At 50.2% G+C, this 15,613-nt stretch overlaps 1 protein-coding gene across 3 annotated transcripts in view; it reads right to left on the bottom strand.

Moving 5' to 3' along the window:
• Window positions 1–14,789, bottom strand: part of LOC135903229 (PAX-interacting protein 1-like) — a 163,087-nt gene extending 148,298 nt beyond the window's left edge. Inside the window, exon 1 of one of the 3 annotated variants that reach the window (XM_065433639.2) lies at window positions 14,709–14,789. The gene's annotated coding sequence lies outside the window, so the exon portion shown is untranslated. Of the gene's footprint in view, window positions 1–1,196; window positions 1,518–10,059; window positions 10,165–14,708 lie in introns of those variants that run through there. The other 2 variants (XM_065433640.2, XM_065433638.1) reach the window with 2 other exon arrangements.
• Window positions 14,790–15,613: the final 824 nt, after the last annotated feature.

Below are 15,613 nucleotides of genomic sequence, written 5' to 3' on the forward strand. Positions count from 1 at the left end.
GGTAGTGAAACAAGTCCACATGCTTTACAATTGGACGATACGCACTGCCACATGCCCAACATCGTTGAGAAAACTGAGAGACAAACGCAGGTGCAAAAACATATTTTTTTTAAACGTCGTTTGAATAAAAACGGATACCATTGTATGTGCTGAATGATGGCAAGAGGATATCGAAAACTACTTTCGTGAGAAAATGCTGGCTACGCCGCTGAAATTATAAGTATCTACAAAACGCGCTAAAACTGAAATTCGCGCAATGCCCGCGCTCTTGCCGGTGGCCTTCTTTTTTTTTCAGCTTCTTGAGGGAAACGCCAGCAGCACCGGCAACGCTGATATAGAACGATTGCTGTGGGCCGCCACGCACTGTAGCAGTCCCCGCAATCACCTCACGTGGCAGCAGCAACCATGAGGCGTTTATGCACCGTGCTCTTACTGTTCCTCACGAACTGTCACGACATCTATAAGAACAAATATCTTCCACGGACCAAAGAAACCCTCTTACATATCTCTACGAAGGTCAAAGCAAACTTAAATTTGAAGCAAACGAACGACTTCTGAGAGTCGATCAAAGAAATGTGTTTTTTTTTTACACAGCAAGTCAGTATAATTGAACGTATCTTGAACGTAAGAGAATAATAGTTTCGTAAAGGTAATTTGCAGCCATCCCCATTTTAATATATAAAACGGTAACCCACTCGCACTACCGCCTGGCAGTGTGCATACTATGCAGACACTCGACTTTTGTGCTACTGGATAAGATGCCGTAATATTGCAGACCTCCTTACCAGATACTGTATTTTTTTGAAGAAGATTTTCACAGTACATGGGCTGGAAAGTTGGGTATTCAATGTTCGAACACTAGAGGAGGCTGATTCCATTCCCGTACTTCTCTCTCTCTTTTAGTTCGAGAGGATGAGGAGGAATGATCCTAGAATTCTAGAGACTACAGAAACTTCTTGTGCGCAGCGGTGGATCCACTCAGAGAAACCGATCAACTTGCGAGAGTGCAGCAGAGGTTCGATGAACAGGACATAAAAAAGGCAGGGTTTCATTATTTCATGTTTAGAAAAAAAGAAGAAAATGTAGTGTATACTTGTTTGACACTACAAGTAGGTTTCTCACTGGTTGTCAAAGCCCTCCGAGACTAATCAACGTTGTATACAACGCCGACGGCATTGCCATGAAACTTCACTCACCCGTAATCCGAGCGCTGGCGGTTAAAATCCGAGCAGCCGGCCGTCGGGCGAAAAAAAAATAATAAAACAAATCCAGGCTCGAGGGTAAAGCACGCACTGACAACAACCAATAGCGACAGCGACACAGTCGTTAATCCCCACTCGAGAAGTCAACAGAAGGCACCAGTGATCGCGTCGACGACTGCGTAATCCGGAGGGCGACGGATGGTGTGTCGCCACTGACAGCAGTTCGTCCGTCGGAGGAACTGCAACACTCCCGCGCTGCTTTGAAGCCACACTCCGAATGCCGGGCCACTCACTCCGGTTCGAGCTGAGAGCAGCAAGTGTGTGCCGTCCCCTTCTCTCCTCGACTCTTTCCCAGCCACACACACCTGTTCGCTGGGAAAGAAGGTTTTCGAGGAGAGGAGGCCTACGCGCGAAGCGGCGGAACTTGCGCAGATTCGATTCGCATAGCTAGTTGAACCACTGGGGAGAGCCGAGCGGTGCAGAGCGGTAGACGCCGCGGCGGGGCGCTGCGGTCAGGAGTCCAGATCGTACTCCCGGAGGAGGTAGGATTTGCGGAGGAACGGAACCGTAGAGGTAGCATAACCAAATCTTTAAACGCAACGGCCACGATGCCACGATGCAACTGCAGACGCTCTATAGCTATAGCTTCAATTAAGACGTAAGTATATTTAATGTCGGGGACAGCGGGACAGTAGATGTGCTCTTTATCGTTCGCAGACATTTCCGATTTGCATTAAAAAAAAAAAATGTTTTCCCCGCCCCCTTTGTAATGTGCAAGCCCTGAGGGTACAATACCTAAATAAATAAGTAAGTAAGTAAGTAAATAAATAAATAAATAAATAAGTAAATAAATTGCATATGCTTTTTATTGTAGTGCCTTCTTTGTTTCTTTCTCTCTCGCTCTCTCTCCACTTAAGGTCAAGAGTAACGATGCTCTTCTTTGCTCACCCGAATCAAAAGGAAACGGCACAATCCTCCTCCTCATTATCATCATCGCCATCACCAGTTTCTTCACAGCTTGTAATGCGTCGACCAAAGCTGGGAATCATATCGACACGCAGCCACACGCCCAGCCAGGCAGATTCCTGCTCGAGGTCACCAACACCAAAACGTCTGCGCTTCCGCCTAATCCACCCCCTCCCCCCCCCGTGGCGTAGCAAAGGGGGGGGGGGGTGAGGTGGCGTGGGTCCCGCGTGCAAGGGGCCAGTAGGGAGGTGGGGGGGGGGTGTCATATACGTCTGAAGACACCCGAAAATTGTCGATATCATCGCCTTCCTCGACTACACCCGGGAGCAGGGGGGAATGACAGAATAGCTAAGAGCTTCGGGTGCCAGATGACCTAACTACGCCACTGCCCCCCCCCCCTCCCGTCAACGGCACTCGTGCGGGTCAAACCAACACCCTCTAGAGAACTCAAACTCCCCCAGCACCGGTCATCCCAGCTGACCAGCACCAATGCAGCCATGTCACCCTTTCGCTTCCTCCCTCCCCTTCCCGTCTGTGAAGTGTCTCCCCACCTTCCGTACTCTCCCCTCCTGTTTTTACAAAAGACCCTTTAAAAGCCGCACACCGCCACCCCCGAAGAACAACATCTGAAGAAGGACCCGAATAGGCTCCGAAACGTCGTCGGGCTAATAAAATTCACTTATTTGGTTGGGGTCAGTCTGAAAGTCCTAATCAATTTCCCAACAGGACAGGCAATTCTGTCGGAATGTTTACCGCCAAATTTCAACTTTCGAACGAAAAGTGTGTAGTATATTTCTTCTTTTTTCTTTCGTGCTTGTCAAAATGTCATACATAACTTACGGTATAAGGTTACGCGAGTTTTGTAAAGGAAAAGTTGGAGGGCGATTCAATCCATAGTTAAAGTCGATCAAAGACAATCTCCTCATTAAAGAGGTGGTAGCGAGAATGTGGAGTGCTCATTGCGCATTGCACTCCGTCTCCTCACTCCTCGCATGATGGGAATGAGTAGCGTCGAACAGCTTAATTTTTGTTTTTAACTACACAACCTTCCGGATCGGCCCCCATTTATAGAGTGCACTACCTATGCGAGCGGCACACATTTTTAGACGGCGCATACCCACAAAAATGGCCAATACCTGTAGACTGCACTATCTCCAGGATCGGCCTACAGACGAGGCTACAAACACGCATCCGTAACGAAAAAGTGGAAGTCGCCAAAGAAGACATCGTAATTAAAACAGAAAGCACAGTTTCGATCACTTGCGAAGCAGATATATCGAGAGCTATATTTACTACGCGCAGCGGTAAGGCGCGCACTATTACTGTATATACCAGCTCTAGAAAAAAATTAACAGGGCAGAGCATTACGCTCACAACTACAGCCTTTACGCCATTTTATGACAAATTTTTTATGTTAAAATATTGTTGCGGGAAGAAAGCAGGCCCACGAGTGTAAAATAACTTATATTTACAAATGATGGATATGGCGTTCAGGCAACCGCCAGACTTCGTCTTTTCTCTCGTCCAATTCAACGTCTTCCTTCACTTCACCGTAACATCACCCTCCCGGTGGGGGAGCTCCGTCCCGGTGCAAGTTAAACAGCCTCACTTATTGGGGGGACATAGGGCTTGAGCCTGGTGACGTGAACAACATCACTGGTTAAGTTGGGAGGCACGGAAGGCTGACCGAGTGGGGCGATCTCGTAGGTCACGTCGGACAGTTGGCGTAAGATCTGGTACGGACCAGAAAAACGGGACAGTAATTTTTCCGACAAGCCGACACGACGTGAAGGCGTCCAGAGAAGGACAAGGGAACCAGGTGAAAAATGGTGGTCTCGGTGCCGAAGGTCGTAGCGTCGCTTTTGAGAAGCTTGCGAGACTGTGAGGCGATGACGGGCGACATCTCGGGCCTGGGCGGCTAAGTCAATAGCATCGCGAGCGTAAGCAGTGCTGGGTGACTGTACTGCGGAAGGTAGCAACGTGTCAAAAGGCAAGGTGGGGTCGCGGCCGTACAAAAGGAAAAATGGTGAAAATCCGGCAGTGTCGTGACGGGACGAGTTGTATGCGAAAGTGACGTATGGTAAAGCGACGTCCCAGTCGCGGTGATCGTTGGAAACGTACATGGCGAGCATTTCAGTGAGTGTGCGGTTGAGTCGCTCGGTGAGGCCGTTCGTTTGAGGGTGGTACGCGGTAGCAATCCGATGTTCTGTAGAACAGGAGCGGAGCAGATCATCAACGACCTTCGATAGAAAGTAGCGGCCGCGATCCGTCAGCAACTGGCGAGGGGCGCCGTGGTGCAGGATGACGTCTTTTAGTAAGAAGTCGGCGACATCTGTAGCGCAGCTGGTTGGCAGGGCTCGTGCGATGGCATATCTAGTGGCATAATCGGTTGCTACAGCAATCCATTTGTTTCCTTTGATGGAAATTGGAAACGGACCAAGGAGGTCGAGGCCCACACGGAAGAAGGGCTCTGTAGGTATATCAATGGGTTGAAGCAAACCAGCCGGAGGCATAGCAGGCGTCTTCCGGCGCTGACACAGGTCGCAAGAAGCGACATAACGGCGCACAGAGCGATAAATGCCAGGCCAGAAGAAGCGGCGCCGCAGGTGGTCGTAAGTACGAGTGACGCCCAGATGTCCAGCAGTAGGAGCGTCATGAAGTTGCTGGAGCACGGTGAGTCGAAGGTGCTTGGGGACGACTAGGAGGAGCTCCGGGCCGTCAGGACGAACGCTACGACGGTATAAAGTTCCATCGCGCAAGGTGAACATCCGAAGGGACGGGTCATTGGGCGAGGAGCTTAGGCGTTCCATAAGTGTTCGAAGAACAGGATCCTTGCGCTGCTCGTCGCCAATGTGGAGGAAGCCGGAGAGGGACAGAATACTGATGTCCGAGTCTGCATCGGTATCGTCCGGTTGATCCACGGGATTGCGGGACAGGCAGTCAGCGTCTTTATGCAGGCGTCCTGACTTATATATAATAGAAAATGTATATTCTTGTAGGCGCAATGCCCAACGTGCAAGTCGTCCAGTTGGGTCCTTCAAAGAGGAGAGCCAGCAGAGGGCGTGATGGTCGGTGACAACGCAGAAGCTCCGACCGAAAAGGTACGGGCGAAATTTCGCGACCGCCCATACGAGCGCGAGACATTCTCTCTCAGTAATGGAGTAATTTCGCTCGGGCGTGGAAAGGCGGCGGCTAGCGTAAGCGATGACACGGTCTTGGCCCTGTTGACGCTGAGCGAGGACAGCGCCGATGCCATGACCACTCGCGTCAGTTCGTACTTCAGTGGGCGCAGAAGGGTCAAAGTGGGAGAGAATCGGGGAAGTGGTAAGCCGCTCAATCAGGGTAGAGAAGGCTTTCTCCTGTAGCGGTCCCCAAGAGAAAGAGGCGTCTTTCTTAAGAAGGTCAGTGAGAGGGTGAGCGATGTCCGCAAAATTTTTCACAAATCGCCGAAAATAAGAGCATAAGCCCAGAAAACTACGGACATCGTTCGTTGAACAAGGTACAGGAAAATTTCGCACGGCGTGAACTTTCTGTGGATCAGGTTGGATTCCGGCGGCGTTGACGAGATGACCAAGCATGTTAATTTCACGGCGACCGAAATGGCACTTGGAGGAGTTTAGCTGAAGGCCAGCCCTGCGAAACACGGAGAGTATGGTTGTGAGGCGCCGCAGGTGGCTCTCAAAGTTCGGCGAAAACACAATCACATCGTCGAGGTAACACAGGCATGTAGACCACTTCAAGCCGCGCAAGAGAGAGTCCATCATGCGCTCGAATGTAGCTGGCGCATTGCATAATCCAAAGGGCATGACTTTAAATTGGTACAGACCGTCCGGTGTGACAAAGGCGGTTTTCTCGCGGTCCATCTCATCGACGCTAATCTGCCAATAGCCGGAGCGGAGGTCAATTGATGAAAAGTATTGGGATCCGTGAAGGCAGTCAAGAGCGTCATCAATGCGAGGCAAGGGATAAACATCCTTCTTTGTTATCCGGTTGAGGTGACGGTAGTCAACGCAGAAGCGCCACGAGTTATCTTTTTTCTTTACTAAGACAACCGGTGATGCCCACGGGCTACTGGAGGGTTCAATGATGTCCTTGTCCATCATCCTGTCTACTTCTTTCTGTATGATGGCCCTTTCTGTTGCCGAGACACGATATGGCCGCCTATGAATGGGGCTGGCGTCACCGGTGTTGATGCGATGCGTGACAACAGATGTCTGGCCAAGTGGACGGTCGTCCAAATCAAAGATGTCCCGATAAGATGACAGGAGATGACGAAGAGCTGTTGTTTGCTCGGAAGGAAGGTCGGGGGCGATCATCTTAGAAACATCGTCCGCAGGCGTCGAGTACGAAGGAGTGGATGACAAAGGTCCGTTCGTACTGAGGAAGGATTCAGAGGTCAAAAAAGAAATCTGAAATTCTTCCAAAGGAGTGATATGCGCTATGGCGATACCGTGTGGCAAAACATGTGACGAGAACCCAAAATTGAGGATGGGCACGCGAGCGCAGTTTTCGCGGATCCGAATTAAGGTGCTCGGTAGGGCAATATTACGCGACAAAACCACGTCAGTAAGCGGCGACAGGACGTACTCGCCATCAGGTACGGGAGGACAGGGCGTCAGCAGGACATTTGTAGCAGCCTGTGGAGACAGCCTTGCAAATTCAGCAGCACATAAGCGGTGTGGAGCACAAGTGGTTGCGTCGGCAGGAAGCGGCAGGTCCAACTGTACAACACCTGCGGAGCAGTCAATTTGGGCAGAGTGTTTCGAAAGGAAGTCGAGGCCGAGAATTAGGTCGTGTGGGCAGTGTTCAAGGACGATAAATAGAACAACGGTATAATGGCCCCCAATGGTCACACGTGCTGTGCACATTCCAAGGACAGGTGACGTACTCCCATCGGCGACTCGCACGGTGCACGGTACGGCGGGGGTCAGAACCTTTTTGAGCCGGCGGCGGAGAGCAGCGCTCATAACTGAGAGCTGCGCTCCTGTATCAACGAGAGATCTAACAGGAACGCCATCGACTTCAATGTCCAGCAGGTTTCCACATGTAGGCAGGGTCAATAGAGGATTTGTGGGCCGGGTCGGAGTTGCAGCTTCACCTCCGGGAGCTGCACCGCCTAGTTTCCCGAAGCGAAGCGACCGGTTGCAGAAGGGGACGAAGAGCGGTGAACGAGAGGCGAACGGGACCTACGACCTTGCGGAGACGGGGATCGGCTGGATCTTGGTGGAGCACTGTCGGCGTTGATGTTCCTAGTCGGCGTATAGGGCGAGAAAGTGCGATTGTCGGGTACTTGGCTGTAGTGACTCGGAGACGACCACCGAGGAGGCGACGACCAGTGGTTGCGGCAATGACGGGCGATGTGTCCAATACCGGAACAATTAAAACAGATGGGTTTATCATCCGCTGTGCGCCATTCAGCTGGGTTGCGACGGAGTGGTGGAAAGCTTTGCGTCCGGGAGCGAGCGGTCGGAGAAATTTGGTAGGTGTTGGTATGGCGGACTGAGCAGAGAGATGGAATGCCCAAACTTGCTATTTCTTCCCGAACGACCGCTTGTATAAGGGAGATAGCGGGTACGCTTTCCCGACAGTCTGAACGAACGGGAGCCGGGGCCATGGCCTCAAGCTCACGGCGAACGATGCGCGTTATTTCTTCCGGTCCTGCGGGCTGAACGAACCGCGGCGGGTCTTCGCAAGAAGATGTCGCGGCGGTATTGGGCAACCGGTCGAAAGTTTGAGTGACGCGGCGGCCCTTCGCTTGTTCGAAGCGCCGGCACTCCTTAATAATTGCATCCACAGTGGCACAATCCTTACACATCAAGAGATTGAAGGCATCGTCTGCAATACCTTTCAATATATGGCCAATCTTGTCTGCCTCGGTCATGTTGTCATCAGCCTTGCGACAGAGGGCCAGCACATCCTGTATGTACACGACATAGGATTCTGTGGACGTCTGAGCGCGGCACGCAAGTTCTTTTTTAGCTGCCAGCTGACGACCGACAGGTCTGCCGAACAGGTCTCGCATTTTTTCTTTGCAAACATCCCAGCTCGTTAGGTCAGCTTCATGTGTGTCATACCATTGCTTCGCAGTTCCCTTCAGATAAAATATTACGTTTGCAAGCATCATTGTAGGATCCCACCTGTTGTTGTCGCACACTCGCTCGTACATCGTAAGCCAGTCCTCGACGTCGACGTTGTCCGTGCCACAAAATGTTCCCGGGTCCCGTGGGTGAGTGAGGATGACCGTGGGCACGGGCTGCCGAGGCGTTGTCGCTTGTGTCGGTTGATTTGCCATTGTGGCAGCAGGTATATGACGTCCGCTGCGAAGTTCCGTGGTGGTACCCCGCACCTTCCACCAAAATGTTGCGGGAAGAAAGCAGGCCCACGAGTGTAAAATAACTTATATTTACAAATGATGGATATGGCGTTCAGGCAACCGCCAGACTTCGTCTTTTCTCTCGTCCAATTCAACGTCTTCCTTCACTTCACCGTAACAATATGTTTGGCAGTCTTAGTGGTGGTGTAAACGTTTTTAGGGAAACACTCGTTTCAGTGCTTGATTTCCGCTCTATCTCCTATGTCATTGCACCCAGGCCAGATTCGTGTTATCAGTTTGAGCTGGACTTACTAGATATCCTGGATCGCTGAAAACGGCGCCAGAGAACACGAGGGACAAGCAAGGAGACCGAGACGATCACAAGGCGCTTCACTAGGTGTCCCAGCTTGTCCCTCGTGTTGGTTGAACAGGGGCCGAATGCTGCCTTAAACTAGCTCAACGGCACGTTTTGAACAGCCTAGATCGGGCGGTGCGTGTTGTCTTCATCGCAATCACTACATGTTGCGCAAAACTAAAACTCTGTCAGAACTCGAGAAACATTGAGGAATAGGTGTGCCCGATTATTTCTTTTTTTGCTATTCCTAATCCTCTTTTAGCATCTCTAACTACAGCTGTTTTCCCATTCTGCTTACGTATATTGAGCATGAAATACAGTGCCTGCGTATGCTCACACTCGTGTACAACGAACGAACGAACGAACGAACGAACGAACGAACGAACGAACGAACGAACGAACGAACGAACGAACGAACGAACGAGCGAGCGAGCGAGCGAACGAACGAACGAACGAACGAACGAACGAACGAACGAACGAACGAACGAACGGTGAGCGAACGAGTGAACGAACGAACGAACGAACGGCGAGCGAGCGAGCGAACGAACGAACGAACGACCGAACGAACGAACGAACGAACGAACGAACGAACGAACGAACGAACGAACGAACGAGCGAGCGAACGAACGAACGAACGAACGAACGAACGAACGAACGAACGAACGAACGAACGAACGAACGAACGAACGAACGAACGGGCGGACGTATCGATGGAAGGGTAGATGGATGGATGTTAATAATATCCCATTTCACACGGAGTAGTTGCTAATGCTATCGAGGTCGTTATTCCTTGGTCATGATCACCCCTTAAGACCCGTGTATCGAAGCAAAAAATGATGAAACCTGACTAAATTTCGTCGCCATCATAGCAGGTTACGTGTTTTCTATCTGTCAGTTCCTTGCATTTACGCCACCGGACATGCGAATGGCCCGCCGCCTGGTGAACGCGCCGAAGGAAAAGCGGCGCAGCCGCCGGAGTGCGCCGGCGCTTCGCTAGTGGTAGTGGTTAGCTCGTTTCCCGAACGCAGTGTCTCGCGCTGTTGCGCTGAGATGGGAGAACAGCTGGACGGTCCGGACGGACCGGTGGCAGTGGCAGGAGGAAGTGGGCCTTGGCCGCAAAGTTCGGAGGCGGAGGAGTGAAAAAGAAAGAAAACGAATGGATGACATTAATCAAAAAAGAAAGAAAGAAATGAAGAAACAGACGGTGGCGTGCGCACACAGACCGAACGAGATTCCACGACGGGTGCACGCGTTGCTTCGCCGGCCAGTCGACGTCGTGCTGCGAGCGGTTGAGGCCGTTGTTATTTCGGAGTCGGTTGCCGCTGGCCGGCGGCTTTGTTTTCACGGTGGGCGGGCACAACACTCGGGACGTACAACACCGGTCGGGCAGGCGCCTGTGCACGTTCAGTCGAGCGACTCCCCCGTACAGCCGGCGGTCCTATTAAGCTGTGCCACTGTGGTCACGCGGAAGAACACGCTCCTTAAAGGCTGTCCGACACACAGCCAGGCGCACGCTGTGCCAATATGCATAGCCAGTATGGCAGTGCGCTCTTGCGCCTATTGAAGCGGACAGGTGGTGTCGGGCGAGCGTGAATTCAGCGGGGGGGGGGGGGGGGGGGGGGATAGGGGCGTTGCGGTTTCTTTCGCTATCGTCATCGTCGCACGTTCTTTTTGTATCTGGATAAAACTGACCGGAGGAAAAATGCTATATCGACGACGTGGCAAGAAAAGCTCGCGGCTAATTAAACGAATTAACTGATTAATTAGCTAAATAGATAAATTAATTAATAATTTTACACATACTGCTGCCTTGACATCGCAGGAGATTGCACGGTGGGTACATTGTAGAAACTTGGACAATCATTAATATGTATATTCCACAGTATTTATATCAAAGATCGTTAAACTCAAGCAAGACAAATACAGGGTGTTCTTTTTAGATAGATAGATAGATAGATAGATAGATAGATAGATAGATAGATAGATAGATAGATAGATAGATAGATAGATAGATAGATAGATAGATAGATAGATAGATAGATAGATAGATAGATAGATAGATAGATAGATAGATAGATAGATAGATAGATAGATAGATAGATAGATAGATAGATAGATAGATAGATAGATAGATACACGTTTATTATTCGAAACATCTCGAGCGAGGCCCGGTATCACCCTAGCGTGGGAAGGCTCCATAGTCCAGGAACCTTCTGACTTCGACTGCCCACTTGGCGCTGGCGGCGAGTTGTCCTTGGTCATCCACGTCCCCGAGGGCGAGCTTGGCCTCCCACGTTTCGAATAGGTGGTTTGCTTCGTGTGCTCGTTTTGCGACCGTTTCTGGTTGCATTTCGCTGCCTTCCTCTCACGGACATTCCAGGAGCAATTGTGCGATAATGCAGATTTTTATTCTTAAAAATTGTTTACCCTGAGACAACTGTCGTCTTCGTATACGTGCCCCAGGGTGAGGCGGAAATAGTTTACCAAATACTAATTAACCAAACGTTATAAATTAGAATAGAATAGGCTTTAGAATAGGCCCCATTGAAATAGCGTCGAAGACACTGCGCATGCGCGAGACCCGAACTGTGCTCGGGTTTTGCGTGTGGCACGCTAGTTCATTGGATACTTTTAGGTTAGGGGAAGCAAGCGGCTTGCGCCCCCTAATCTGAAACACTCTATTGATTTAGCAGGAGCTCCAAAAGCTGCCCCAAACGCTTTGCGCCAACAAACATGGCGGCACCCATCGAAGCGACGGCTCTAACCTAGCGCCAAACCGGGCTCGGTTCATGGTAACACGTGAAGTTGGCAAGCTAGGAGAAGTGATGCGGTTATCGCTTTCTCTCAGCTAGCGTATGTTAGGAAGATTGATTCATTAAACACCGCTGATTCCGAATTCGATCGTCGATTTCATAACACGCAGGCCTAGCACGGATTAACTTGGCTGGTGAAGGCACGTAAAGTTGGCTACTCAAAACGAAGCGCAACAAATTGCTTGCTAATAATATAACACCCTCTAAATTGTATTTAAACGCGAAAACACGAAAGTCAATATTACCCTTCTTATCATTAAATGGCAAAATTTATTTGAATATGTTGAATACCTTTTCTTTGACGCCACAGTGGTGCAGCAAGCGCAAGGCGATATCCGCAAACGCTAAGCCCTATTCAAAATCTCTTCCCTCCTGCGTTCCCCAACGCAAACACCCGCAAAGCTCTATAGGGCCGCAAACTTTTGGGGCCCCAACCTTTTGGGGCCCCTATTCTAAAACTCTCTATTAACTTTTCTATTAGTGCCTTAGGGACAGTTGTGTAAATGGCGACTTTAAAGGCAGTCACATTTCAATCCGCCCTCATTTTTTAATATCTTGAAAATATTGATATTTATCAACGAATATTAACGGTAAATCCAGGCAATATCGAAACCGAGGGCAGAAAAGAGTGGCCCCGCGATATCCTTCCAAACCGAAACGCTCCGTGCCGACAAGCGCGAGGAAGATTGAAACTGACTGAACGTCTCGGCCAGTCGGCGCACCCGCTGATACGACACGCTCTGCCTGGCAAGCTCGCGTCGCTGCGTGTCGAGGCGGGATCTGCCGCGGCGTGCTATGATTCAAACTTCGTCCCACACTTCTTTACGGGGCACTGCCGCCTGACGCACAGCGGGACGCGCTCAGTCTCAATACTGCCTGGATTCGGCCTTCAATTGCGATGACGAATATCTCAAATCACGCGCGGGTTTGAGATATTTTTTTTGTTTTTAGCCTTTTCATTTAAGCGGCGGCAATCTACTCGTATTTCAGTCTCGCTGTAGTGCTCGCATGCGAAGACGACACACACACACACACACACACACACACACACACACACACACACACACACACACACACACACATATATATATATATATATATATATATATATATATATATATATATATATATATATATATATATATATATATATATATATATATATATATATCGGCATTGTTAAACAAACACCCTGTATAAAATACATGAGGCGACACACGTCCAGGGCAAACTGTTCGATTGGCAGTTAGTTCTCTCACTGCTCCATCCAGGTTATTCCATAGTTCCATGGTGTAAGAGGAAAAAAATAAACCTTAAAGAAATTCAAGCACGATGTAAATGAAGCAACCTTCAATGGTTGACTTCGACGAGTAATGCGAAATGGTTGCAGTCACGGCAGTGCAAGCACGTGCAATTTTATGATATAATGTTACCAGGTCGTCCCACTTGCAACGACGCGTTAAAGGTACAAGCGTTCAGATGCGCGAGCACGTGTCCAAGGTGAAAAGTGATGGTCGTATCGGCCGTAAACCAACCTCGAGACTGCTGCCCTCTTTTGGGTGCTTTGAAGTGTGTCAATGTCAAACGAGCAATTCGGTGACCACGCAGCAGAAGCGTACTCGAGTGCAGTTCTTACTGAAGATTGATAGCAGAATTTCAATTTCTTTCGTCAGTTTCTCAAGTTGCGTTTTAGATAGTCCAGTATTTAAAGCGATCAGCTTTCTCCAGGAACTAACCGTAATTTTCTTGTGACTGTCTAATGGTTTTCCCGGGCCGTCACCGAAGATAGTGCAGTCGAAACACAGCGGTACAAGCAGAACGGTGGTGAGGTGGTACCGTACCGCGTGGCGTGGCTGTACTACAGTGAAGTGGAATACACGTGCAGTGCCTCGACCGATGTACGCCGCTCCTTCGCGCACGTGTCGCAAGATGTGCTTTGTGCTCGTAGCGACGGCGTTGTAGTCGTTAAATTTGAGCGCATTTCAAAAACTGAAGGTGTCAAAAAGTTCTATCTAAAAAGAGTTCTAACAACTCCACTCTAACTGTGGAGTTGTTGCAAGTCACACTTTTTCTGGAGTCCCTGAACTCTACCAGAGGTAGTGTAGCTGTACTCAGCCACTTCCAGATAGAGTATAGCTGTCGCAGAGTACTTTTAGCTCTACTGGTGCAGGAGGGAAGTATGCTCTTAGACAAATGTACTCCATTTGGGATGTTGATTTGCCGCCCAATGATAATCGTCATCTGCCTTGCATGCGTTTCCTTTCTTGAAAACGCAGCGTTCGTTACTTTCCTGTCGGGAATGCTCTGTCATGCTGATGACGCGCATGCCGTTCGTGAATTGGAAGTACCGGACGCTTCGCGTTAAGGAAAGGAAATGCGGACAAGACACATGACGATTATTGTTGTGTGGCAAGATACGACCGAAAGGGTGCAATTTTGTTTAAGAGTGTAGCTGTAGTAGAGCTGATTTTACTCTGTTTGAGTTAGAGTAACTGCGGTGGTGCGTGTTTCGCTTTATTACGGCTGGGCAAGCCACCTTTGCCACTGTTTTTTTTTCAGTTTGTTTCAGAAATTACAAGAGCAGGAACGCCCAACATTGAAGGATTGTAGTTATGCCAACGTATGGCGTAGCAGCGCTTGTTCTAGGCTTACCACTACGTTTTACGTACATCAAAAGCCTAAAGCGCCATCCTCAGCTAAGTAAAGCTTTCATGTATGTGAGGGTACCTTTCAGAGTATCGAGTTGCATAGTCTGGATTTACATACACTGAGGTTCTCCAATGAGCGCTGCCACATATGTACATTCCATTAAAACCCATTTAGTACCCTGCATGTCAAAGTAAACAAGAAATGAACGTCGTCACGCAATTTCTTAGTCGTAAACCCTCGTTAAAGCTGTACAGCAACACTGATCAACCCTGAGGCACTCTGAGGCGACTCTGATGCGAACAATTCTGGGGCACTTGTGCGCATGCATAATTAAAGAAAGTGTACATAATCCCCCTTACAATATTATACATGGAGCGCACCATGTAGGCGAGGCTAAGGGTTTCACTCACCACAGCCACGTCCGAAATATCTCTGAAGGCCTGTCAACCCATGTATTAGGCGTCTCCGTCCTTTTAAGGTACGGACACACTAGCGGCAAGACGCTCGCGGCACGCCGCCGGTGGCAAGAACGCCGTGCGGCAGAGAGGCCACATCGGTTGTGCGCGCGGCGGCCGCCGCGGTGTCACGTGACAGCACTGATCTCGCCTTGTCTCGAACTGCGCGAGCATAGGCACGATATCGCGGTTGTCGCGCGCTTTTTCCTTGCGCGGTTAGCAGACAGCGCGCTGATGGCGTTGATTCCTGCAATGGCAGATGCAGACGACGATGTTCTGACGACGATGAGCGTTTTGGTCATTGTGTGTTCTCTGCTGTTGCGACGGCGGCGCGGGCAAAAGGCACGCAGACGAAGCACTAGTGCTGTTTGTCGCGGCTGGCTCGGAGCGCTCTGTCGTCGATCGTGGTTCCGCCGCCGCCGCTGGAAGTTAACTTCGGCAGTAGCCAAGAGGTGGCGCTTAGGCGAAAGCCCGAACGTCTCTCATTGGTTCGCGGCACGCGGCAAGCCGCCGAAAATGGCTCCTCGACCCATCCTCTGCGCGGCAGACCAAACCGGTTCCGCGGCAGGTTTCGCGGCACGCGGCGCGCCGCAGGCGGCGTGCCGCGCGCGCTTTGACGCTAGTGTGTCCGTACCTTTACTGTGACAGGAAACGGGACGGTGGGTGTGCGCGAGGATCACACAATATTCCGTGACAATGACCCCTTTGCACTCATCGTATGCTTCACAGCAATGCATTTTGTACGTTTGACCGCAAAACAAACAGGCATTGCGGCATCATTGTATTGCGGCGCAGCTGACTAGGGAACCTGCGACACAATAGAAAACACATACACGCTCAAGAGCTTTTCGTCACTCTTG

The sequence above is a fragment of the Dermacentor albipictus genome, chromosome 2, assembly GCF_038994185.2.
Source record: "Dermacentor albipictus isolate Rhodes 1998 colony chromosome 2, USDA_Dalb.pri_finalv2, whole genome shotgun sequence".
NCBI lineage: Eukaryota > Metazoa > Arthropoda > Arachnida > Ixodida > Ixodidae > Dermacentor > Dermacentor albipictus.